Here is an 11,066-nt window from a genome sequence, read left to right as displayed (position 1 = left end):
GAAAAGAAAATCACTGGAAAAGGGAAGCTGGAGGCTAGGTTCTAGGTCTATCTCTGCCCTTGCCTAGCTAGGTAACCGTAGGCAGGTAATTTCATCTCTCTGTTCCTATTTCTTCATTTTAAAAATGAAGTGTTCACTCTAGATTTAGTCACTTTTCATTAATTCAGCAAACATTTATTGAGTGCTTACTGTGTGATTCCGAGAATGCAGAGACATGAAGCTTTCAGAATGGAACAGAATGAGAGCCAGGTGGCTTGGGATCATCTGTGGTTACCACTCCAGGTTCAACCCTAGTTAATTCTTGGTGAAACAATTGTTAGAAAGACTCTCTCTAACCTCCCATCCTTTCTCCTAACTCTAATTTATCTTCACACTGTTGCCAAAGCCACTTTTAAAAGAAGCGTGACTCTGACCCTGTCACTCCTCAGTGAAAAACCTTCCACGGCTGCCTATTGCCCATATTTTCCCAATGGAACACAAATGGAACACAATTAGAAAGACATTTCCAAGGATCACAAGCAGCTTGGAACACAATTTCAAGGACCAGAGAGATGCAACACAATTCCAAACTACTTGTGATCCTTGGAAAGGCGAGAGGCATCAGACATAACTCTGCCTGTGCCACCCAGGCCTGTAGGATGGTGAGGAGAAAGAAGTCCTGGCCAGCAGAGGTTCTAGGTTCTGTGGAACCTGAGTCCAGTGGCTAAAAAAAGAAAATAAAGACTAGGATTCTCATACAACATTTGGCAAAACTCTATACTTCCTTGAGGCTCCCATGACATTTCTCCTAGATAAACCTGGCTAAATTCCTGCCTGTATTTCAAAACCTATAAAAAAATTTGGAGTAACAGAAAATGGGTGTGTTGGCTCAAGACTCAAGACTCTCAAAAGTATGAGTTTGGAGTCTATTGAAGCAACTGGGGCCATTGTCTTCAACAATCAGCATGAATAGGATCCCTGGGGCTTGATGACTGTAGTTAACCTAGGTGGGCTGGAGAACTTACTCTCCAAATTCAGATGCAGCCACTGATCTGATGTCTATATGGTTGTCTATCCCTGAAAAAGAGTAAAGGAGCTGTTATCAATTAATCAATGAGACTTTATTGAGCATGTACTCTACTACATTATGCCAAATTTGCTGGTTACAAAAGAAACCTAAGGTGCCTCCTTGCACCAGAAGTCTGCCACATTTTCTGCAATCCAGGGCTTGACATCATGTTATAAATTGGGCCATCCAAACTCTAGCTGAGGTGGGTCTGAGTCAGCTTAGCAATCTGCCTGGAACTTTGCTTTGGAGTCTGTGCATCTGCCTGTGAAGTCTGCCTCAACTGGTGTAAAATGGTTGCCTTGTTTTGGGAAGGTAAGTAGTCTGAGTTGCATCATGAGATGTTCAAGTGGGACTGGAAGGCTTCGAAGAAAGAGGGAGAGCCAAGATGCTCAGAGTCCTGTTGGACACTTAAAAAACCTTCTGTCTCTGTCGCAGAGTGGAAAGCCCACCAGAGCCTTAGTGCCCACTTCCTGTGGCATGACTGAGCTTAGAGCTCCCTGAGCTCAGTTCCTACTTCGTTATTGTGAGGGCAGTAGCTGGTGCTCAATTGATATTTCTTGAATTTGTTGCATGTAGAATATCTAGGTTGGATGCCATTGGTGGTTTTTATCTGTATCCCTTAGCTGGGTTTTTAGAAATGCTTTTCTGAATGTGCCCAAGATGTTGATTTTGAAAGATACTTTATGACCCACTGCTTTCCTTGTTCTGATGGGAAGATATTTGTTCTGGCTGCCTCTCCTCTACCTCTCCCCATTTCCACTGGAATGTAAGCTCTAAGAAGTCAGGAGGCTTACTTTCCTTGTTCCCTGCTCCATCCTCAATGCCAAATACAGACTGGATGACAGTGGGATGACATTCAGCAAATATTTGCTGAATGAATGAATGAATGCATGAGTGAATGAATGGATGGATGGATGGATGAATGATCAGCTGTCTGGGACTTAACTTTCTTGTGTGTTTACGTGTTATGGGGAATAATGTGATGTGGTGATTATAAGTTACGGAGTCAGATTGCCCAGATTATAATCCTGGCTCTTTTCCTTAAAAACTGTGTGTTTTAGTCAAGTTTCTTAACCTCACTCTGTTTCCTCATATGTAAAATGAGGCTAATACTTCAAAGCATTGTTATGAGGATTAAATGAACTAATATGTGTAAAGTATTTAGAACAATTCCTCGCCTATGGTCAATGCTCCAGAAGTCTTAGCTATCATTGGCTCTGTGAGCTGGAAGACACACATGGAACTCCTGGAGTTGTTTTATCTCCCTTCTGCCTCCCTCCACTTTTGTTTTTTTATGGTGTGATTGTGTCTATTTATGGGACACATTAATTAAGAGAGACTTTTTTAAAAGAAAAAAGTACTCATGCCAGTCAGTTTATATTTATTGTGTGCCTGTTACATTTATTATTTTTCTCTAAAAGAAAATTAGTATTTTCTCCCACTGATAGTGGTAGCAACACTAGGCTCAAGTCAAAATCTTTCACATTCCTTGTTAATGAAAAAATAGTAATAACAGTACTAGCTACCATTTATAGAGTCTTTTCTATATTCTGGGCATTGTGCACTTTGGTGGACCAGGGATCATGGATACCCAGGTATTGATCGAATGTCAGACTTTGTCTCCGGGTTCACTGAGGCCAGGCTTAGCTTACATTGTTCTTTAGTCTCACTCTAGTGTTACTATGGACAAAAAAACACCTCATGTAGAGTTAATCCTTAATTGAATTGACTGCTCTATCTTTGGAAGCAGATTTCTTTTTTTCTTTTAGACCTTCAAAATGTCTAAAATTTTGAGTTGTCATTATCTCTTTCTCAAGGTTTCCTCTTTTTTCTTCCTACACTGACATTTCTATTTATATCTCCTTTTCATTTTCTCTGTCTCTTCATTCATTCATTTATTCAAGTTGCTTTCCCACCAAATTATAGAAGTGGTAGTTGAAAAACAGCAGCACAGCTGCCAGCCCTATAGCTCCACCCGTGACTGAAAGTTGCCCAGGAGCATGGCATGCATGCAAATAGACTTGTCTTCACATGTTGGATCCTTTTTTTTTTTTATAGGAAACTATACCTTTGATTCATAAGGAAATGGACTTTGGCTTTATTGTAATTCCTATTTTCATGGTGTTTCAGCACAAATCATGAAATACACCTGGTGAAACTCCTGAGTCACTGGAGGGCTTGAAGTTTCAGGAAGAGGAAGAGGAGGAGGTTCCTGTGTGGCATATTCAGAAAGAAGGATGTTTGGCAAGTATTACCTCGATCACTCGCAAGTAAAGTAAAATAACACTTTACTCCTTTGAGCCGTTAGCTTAAGGGGAACAGGGCATTGGTCAGTAATTGATTAAACTACCAGCATCCCCAATGTATGGTTTTTGGGAGGCTCTGGCCCCTTGTGGGCTTTTAAATGCCGCACAGAGAAGAAGTGAGGCTGACAGCTTTGAGTCCTGGACAGGCAGAGTGTGTGCCAGGTCATAGGGTCACTGGATCGCTATTCCTTGGGAGAACCATAGGAATGCAATTGTTTCTGGGTGTGGAGCGTTCATGAAGCCAAGCTCCCTGTTGTGTGTGGGAAATGATGGTTATGTGTTTAGCTAGACAAAAGATGTTCCGTGCTACTCTTAAGCTGGAGGCTTTTGTTTTTCTTGGTAATCAGGGTGTTCTAGGGGCATTCCAATGAAGAATACTTGAAAGGGGATAGATAGAAAAGGAGATCTTGAGAAGAAAGGAAGGACTAATGTTTGGTTGTCTAGGGTTGTGCTTCCAAAATCCCAAAGCAATGTCACCTGAATTTTTTTTTTAAAACACCTCCAAACCAGCCAACAAACCAAGCAACCAAGCAACCAAGCAACCAAGCAACAGAGTCATGGCCACTCCAGATCTACTGAGTCAGGTTCTCTAGAGGTGGGGCCCAGTGAATATCTCTTCATGGTAAGTGTCCCATGTAATTTAGATGGAAACTATTCTCTAGGAATTCTTGTGGGACTTTCAGTTATAAGAAAAATATATCAGGTTTTTCATACCAGCAATAACTTGCTTGAGCATAGGGACTTTCTTACCTTATCATCCCTAACATTATTTCCAGCACAAAGTTTGTGCTCAATAAGTATTTGTAGAAGTATCATGGAAAATATTTCTTGAAGGTGGCCACTGACTGTGCAGGAAGTGGGGAAAAATAATGTTGGTAACATGGAGGCAAAACTGTCAAATAAAGCCCATTGTTCAGTGTGTGGTGCTAAGTAATGGTAAAGAAAAAAAAAAGGTCCCTCTGCCTTGGACAAATCACATGGTGAGTAGAATAGCCCGGAAACATTTTCTTTTTGCAAAGACTATTTTTCCCCCAAACTCCATGGCATAATAGCACCAAAAGTAATAACTATCAGGCTTTCTTGATTATCTTCCAAGATCATTTATGGCAGTCTCAAGCCATAGATAATAATTAAAGCCACCTGGTCCTTGGTTTTCTCATCTGCAAAATAGGGCATGGACACTTGCCAGCTCCCTGTGTTAATGCAAGTTTGTCAGAGTGACTAGAGGCCATCTGTCTAGTACCAGAGGGAGTTCAGGAATGGTCATAAAGAGAGTTGGGCACCTTCCAGCCTGCCGTGGAGGCCAGGCTGTCACACACAATAAAGCCCTGGCTTCTGAACACTGGCATTTATCCAGGCGCCACTTGGGTTGATGCAATCTCTATTTGATCAGATGAATATGATTTCCTTTTCATTGTGCCTAGTCACAATGTCTAATTATTGAAGGCACAATAAAGCTAAAATTCCAATGATTAGGCCTATTCCTAGATAAGAACCTGCCATCCAGCAGTCAGCCATATTTGCAGATGATGTCTGAGAACTTGGGATGAGAGGTGGCTTGGATCTTACTGTTTCTTCAGAATCAGAATCAGAAGATTTCGTTTTTATAATAATGGGTAGCAGGGCCTGATCTTTTATGGGCCTGATCTTTTGCAGGCCTGATCTTTTCTTGGAAAACTTGCAATTGGCAAAGTTTGAAGGGCTCCCTAGTGTGCATGAATTTTGAGATCAAAGATCTGAAAGGGAATTCAGTGATATATTCTCTTGATCTGAATGGTACAATAAAATTAGTGTACGTAGAAAACTCTATACTAGGCTATCAATGCAACAATTATTATTATTATTTCAACTTGGAAGAGGAGGAAATTAAAGCTAGGAGAGTTTAAACAATGTGACCAAGGCCACATTGCTAGCACTGCAGCCAGATTCCAAACCAGGCTCTCTGACTCTAAATTAAATAATCTCTTCCCTATATCCTGCTGCCTAACCCAGAGGGAAATTGTGCATAAGAATGAAATGATATACATTTGCCAGAGAAATGAGAAATGGGCTTGTTTAGCTGACTCAGTATGTAAAGAATATGTGGGAAATTGCCTGAAGGCAACAGTGGACTTTGGTATTTTACCTGTGGATTACCCATTTTACCTTGGAGCCCATTACTGTCCTAACTGGACATAAAGCAACTTATCTTTTATGTATTTAAAAATTTGATATCATAGTATTTCTCTATAATAAACAGTGGTTCTTAACTTTGAGACTCTCATGAATGCTATGAACTATCTTCCAAAGAAAATAGTATATACACACAGGATTCATGGCCCCCCTTTAAAATCACCCTGGTCCTCCCCTCTACTCCCATCTGTCAGGTCAAGAAATCCTCTACAGATCTGACTTTACAAATTGCCCTGAATTTCTGGGCCATAGAAAATCTTCATAGTTCAGAGGTTGTTGAGCCTCTAGGCCATCAATTTTTCTATGCACTAGTCCATGTCTGAGTTGATGACAAATCATTTACTGAAAGGTCACATGAATTTTCTTTCTATCCAACACTGGGTATCTAGCTATATGATACTAAACATTTCTGGTTTTTTCATTGCTATATCCCTAAAGCCTGGAATAGAACTTGGCACAATTACATGGTATAATTTATATGTTTTATTTTTTGTATTCTATATACAAAAAATTATGTGTAAAATTGTGTGTAAAAATGTTCGGAAATTAATTACAAAAATGCAATAAGACAACTTGTTCTTTGTTGCTCAGGCTGGAATGCAGTGGCATGATCACAGCTCACCTTGACCTACTTGGCTCTAGTAATCCTCCAACCTCCACCTTCAAGTAGCTATAGGCACATGACACCATGCCTGGCTAATTTTTAATTTTTTTTTTGTGGAAATAGGGTCTCACTATGTTGTCTAGGCTGGTCTTGAACTTTTGGGCTCAAGCAATCCTCCCACCTTGGCCTCCCAAAGTGCTGGGATTGCAGGTGTGAGCCAATGCACCAGGCCAGCAACTTGTTCTTAAAGGGAATTTGTTTACAATTTCTCTATTATGTATAACATCACTCTAGATTTTTGGCATATAAACTTTCTCAAGTTAAGGAAGTTTCCTTCTAGTCCTAAGTTTCTAAGAGTTATTTTTCTTAAATTACAGATAGATGTTGGACTTTATCAAATGTTTAGATATTTGATTGAGATAATTTAATAATTTTTCTCCTAAAGTTTATCAATGTGGTGAATTACACTGATAGGTTTTCTAAGAATAAACCATCCTTGCATTCCTGGGATAAATCTTACATATTATAATGTATTATTATTATATCATGATGTATTAGTCCTTAATATACTATTGAATTCAGCAAGCAAATATTTTGCTCAGGATTTTTGAATCAATGTTCACAAAGTAGATGGCCTATAATTTTCTTTTCTTATATTGACCTTATTTAGTTTTAGAATCAAGATTACATGATTGGATCTTTAAAGTAATTTAAATTTAATGCAGAAATCTGTCTTTTAATTGGTGAGTTTAATCTTCTTAAATTCATTATTGTTACTGAGCTAGTAGAACCTATCCTGCCAACTTATTCCTGTTTTCCATTCATTGTAATTTTTAAATATATCCTTCCCGTTTTTCATAGAAAGATTCAGTTTCTCTCAGAATGCTCAAAAGTTTTAAAATTTAAAAGCTAAACTTTTAAACATTAAAAGTTAAACAGAATGTTTAAAATTTCATTTATGAAAAAGTTAGAATGTTTAAAAGTTTAACTTTTTTGTTTTGTTCTGTTATAATTTTTTTGTTATAAAATTTTTTTTGTTTTTATGATAAGAACAAAAGTGGTGGTTGCCTCTTACTTCAGATCCATTTTTATGTTTATTTGTCCTTCAGATCCACTTTTATGTTTATTTGTCCCTATTGATTTCTTAAATTTATTGATAGCTGTATTTTCGCCTTAGAAAACAAAAGCACTAGTGCATTTTGATTTCTCTTTGATCTCCTCAAGGGTCACATTTTGGAAAATTAAATATAATATAATACAAATGGTATTTTCTGGACTTACATAATCATGTTATTTTAAAGATATTTTGTTTTGTGTTGTTATGGATGAATTTTCTCCTTTTCCCAGCTTTAAGAAAATTCCTATAATATACTTTGTCTAGTATTTGATTACCTTTTGCTCTCATATTTCTTGCAACATCCTCCTGGGTCACTCTTTTCATTTCAATGCTTTCTCTAAGAGCAGTTTTAATGGGAGTCTTGTAGGGTTGAAGATGTTTTCATTATGCTACAATATTTGAATGGAAATTTGGCTAGATTTAAAATTATAGGTTCAGTGTTCATTTTCTTAAATACTTTAAAAATATTTCTTCATTATCTGCTTGCATCCAGTTTTGCTGTGGAGAAGTATACTGTCATTTTGATTCTTGTTCCTTAGCTATAAATATATTCTTTTTCTCAGTAAGCTTTTAGAATGTCCTCTTTGTACTGGTTGTTTTAAAGTTTCATTATAATGTATCCAAGCGTTTGTTTTACCTTACCTCTATTGTTGTCCATGAGGCCTTTCAATCAAAGATTTTTCATCTTTTTTTTTTTTTTCAATTTTAGGAATTTGTCATTTCTGTAAGACAAGGATAAGGCAAGAGTAACCACTATTTCCATTGTTACTTGTCATAGTACTGGCCAACACTATAGGAAAGGAAAAAAATAAGAGATGGAAGAATTGGAGGGGAAAAAATAAAACTGCCATTGGTTTCAGAAGAGATCACCTTCTACCTAGAAAGACTATGATAACCAACAAACTATTAGAATACATAAAATAGTTCAGCAAGGTTTCTAGAAATAAGATGAACTCTCAAATATTAGAATTTTTCTATAGCATCACTAACCAACTAGAAAATTATATAAAAAACAAGATGCCATTCACAATGTCAACAGAAACTGTAGCATAATTGAGACCTAGTTTATTTAAGAATATACTATGCTCCTGTGGAGAAAATTTTAAAACTCTAATAATAAAAGTCATGGAATATGATCTGAAGAGATGGAGAGCTGTTCCATGCTCAGCTGGGCCAAATTAATTTTATAGTGACATCACTCTTGCTTGAAGTAATCTATAAATTCAATGAAAACCAATACAAATTTCAGTTTTTTGTTTGTTTGTTTGTTTGTTTTGGGTACAGGGGGAGTCTCTCCCTGTTGCCCAGGCTGGAGTGCAGTGGCACGATCTTGGCTCACTGCAACTTCCATCTCCTGGGTTCAAGCTATTCTCCTGCCTCAGCCTCCTATGTAGCTGGGATTATAGGTGCTCACCACCATGCCCAGCTGATTTTTGTATTTTTAGTAGAGACGGGGTTTCGCCATGTTGGCCAGGCTGGTCTCAAACTCCTGACCTCAGGTGATCCATCTGCCTCGGCCTCCCAAAGTGCTGGGATTACAGGCATGAGCCACGGTGCTGGCTGGGATTTTTTGAGGAACTTGATAAACTTATTTGAAAAATTTAAGCTGTACTATAATAAATAACAATAAAAACTATAAGGTAGAAGAGCAGTGAGACCAGTAAAATAAAATAGGTCCATGTACATAAAGTATGTATTTATATTAAAAAAGAAGCATACTATGAATAAAGTTAGCAGATGACAAGAGTGAAGAAATTTGTGTTAAGTAAAACTGAAAATATCTAGAATTGTACATCTAGAATACAGATGTGCCAAGAATTTCTGCTGATCAACAAGAAAAAGGGCAATCCCAGTATAGAAATTGGCAAAGGAATGAACAGACATTTTAAACTGGCAAGAACAGATACTACACTTGATCTTAGCCAAAAGGCCAAGAAGTGATTGAAGGGGTATTTTGGAGAAGAGAAACTCCATAGGGTTAACATGCATAGGAAGACATGCTTACATTTATTAGTATTAGTAATGTGAAATAAACCACTATGCTATCACTACACTATTACACTAAAAAAAAAAAAAAAACAAAAAAACACTACACTGTTGCTGTCACTACATCTACCACACTGGCAACATTTAGACCTTGGATAATGCCAAGTTTGGTGGTAAAGTGGAAATATGAGAAGCTGGTGGAAGAATGAACTGCTGGTGGAAGTCTTGGACAGCAATTTGTTTGTATTCAGTCAGATTAAACATATGCCTATTCTTTGGCCCAGTAATTCCACCTCTGGGTGTATAACCTCAAGGAAATTTTCACATGCCTCTGAAAAAAGATGCATATAAGAATGTTCATCGATGCTTTGTTTGTGGAAGAGGAAGCTGGAGACAATCTGCTTAAGTGAAATGCAGTGCTCGCACACCATAGAATACTTTGCAGGTGTTAGAAGTGATGCATGGAATGTCTACATCGATGTGGATAGATCTTACAACACTGTGCTGAATTAAAAAAATAAGAAATGATGTGAAATGCATAATATAACATCATCTACATGAATTAGAAATCTAGACATGCCAAACAATACATATCTTATAAGAACAGGCACAAATGTCTACAAATAAAAGCTTCAACATCAACCACTGAAAAGAGTTGCCCTGATTGGAATGGTGGGTGGGTGGTGGGGGTATGAGGGGACAGGAAAAAGAATAGACATGGAAAATAAAGGGGAAAGTAGATGAATGAATACATAAATTAGAGAGCAAAATAAGATGGGGCTTTCAGAAATCAAAAATGATGAGAATGAAGATGATTAAAGGCTAAATGAAAAGAAAAGATTAAGACTTGGCAGAGGTAATGGCATATAATAAGCACTCTGTAAATATTTATTAAATGATGGAAGAAATGAAGTCGATGGTGAATCTTTTTGCAAAGCTAAAATTTCTTTTGCAATATGAATGAGTGCTCTTTAATAAATTATTTTAGAAGTTTTGATCTTGGCATATCAAATTCCTTAAAAATGTGAGCACACCTGTATTTGGAGACATCTGGATCATGTTCACAGATCTTTTTTCTTTTCTTCCACTTCTTGAGACACTGTTTAAACATAGTCGCCTCTTTTGAACTATGCCACGCAGTTTGACTTTTGATTCTAAGTCACAGAATATGTTTTCCTGGAAAATATTTGCTGTTTTGATCAAGTCTTGATTCCAAAGCACCTGCCTATATGTGGTCACTGATATGCAGGGTATTTGCTGGAAGAAATGAGCTGGAATCTGCCTCATGAGCTTTGAGGCCATAAGAGTGGATGGGTTTATTGCTGGCCATGATGGTGGGCTTGCCTACTGACATTTTGTTTTTCTGCCACTGTACAAGATCTGATTTGTCAGAGTAGCTGTGGGTCTCACCTTTTCCTTCACTCTTTCCAAAGGACAGAAATTTATCTCATGAGATATAGCTTCTATTGATCTGCTTCAGGTTTTAATAATAATGATCCTATATTACTACTAACAAATATGGCTGACACTTGGCATTTACTGCTTTCAACTTAATAAATATCTTTTAGTGTAATTATTTAGAGCTCTGACTCTAGTCAGATGAACTTGGGTCTGGCATCAACCTGTAACCTGATTGCTTGGTGACATTAAACAGATGAAATTCCCTAAGCATTTGTTTGTTTCTCTGAACAATACAGACAGAAGTTTCCTCACAGCGTTGTTGTGGTGGTGACTAGATTAGGTAACGTACCTAAGGCTTAACATGGAGCCTCCTGCACAGTAAGTGGTTATTATTATTACTTTGTGGAAATCATTGTGCTAGGCCTGTGGGGA

At 37.5% G+C, this 11,066-nt stretch overlaps 1 non-coding gene across 1 annotated transcript; it reads right to left on the bottom strand.

The window, feature by feature from the left end:
* Window positions 1–9,003: 9,003 nt before the first annotated feature.
* Window positions 9,004–9,189, bottom strand: LOC111540391. The gene has a single exon (XR_002730973.1). It is a non-coding gene; the product is annotated as a U2 spliceosomal RNA (small nuclear RNA).
* Window positions 9,190–11,066: the final 1,877 nt, after the last annotated feature.

The sequence above is a fragment of the Piliocolobus tephrosceles genome, chromosome 13 (genome assembly GCF_002776525.5).
Source record: "Piliocolobus tephrosceles isolate RC106 chromosome 13, ASM277652v3, whole genome shotgun sequence".
Taxonomy (NCBI): domain Eukaryota; kingdom Metazoa; phylum Chordata; class Mammalia; order Primates; family Cercopithecidae; genus Piliocolobus; species Piliocolobus tephrosceles.
This window is presented reverse-complemented; position numbering and strand designations above follow the sequence as displayed.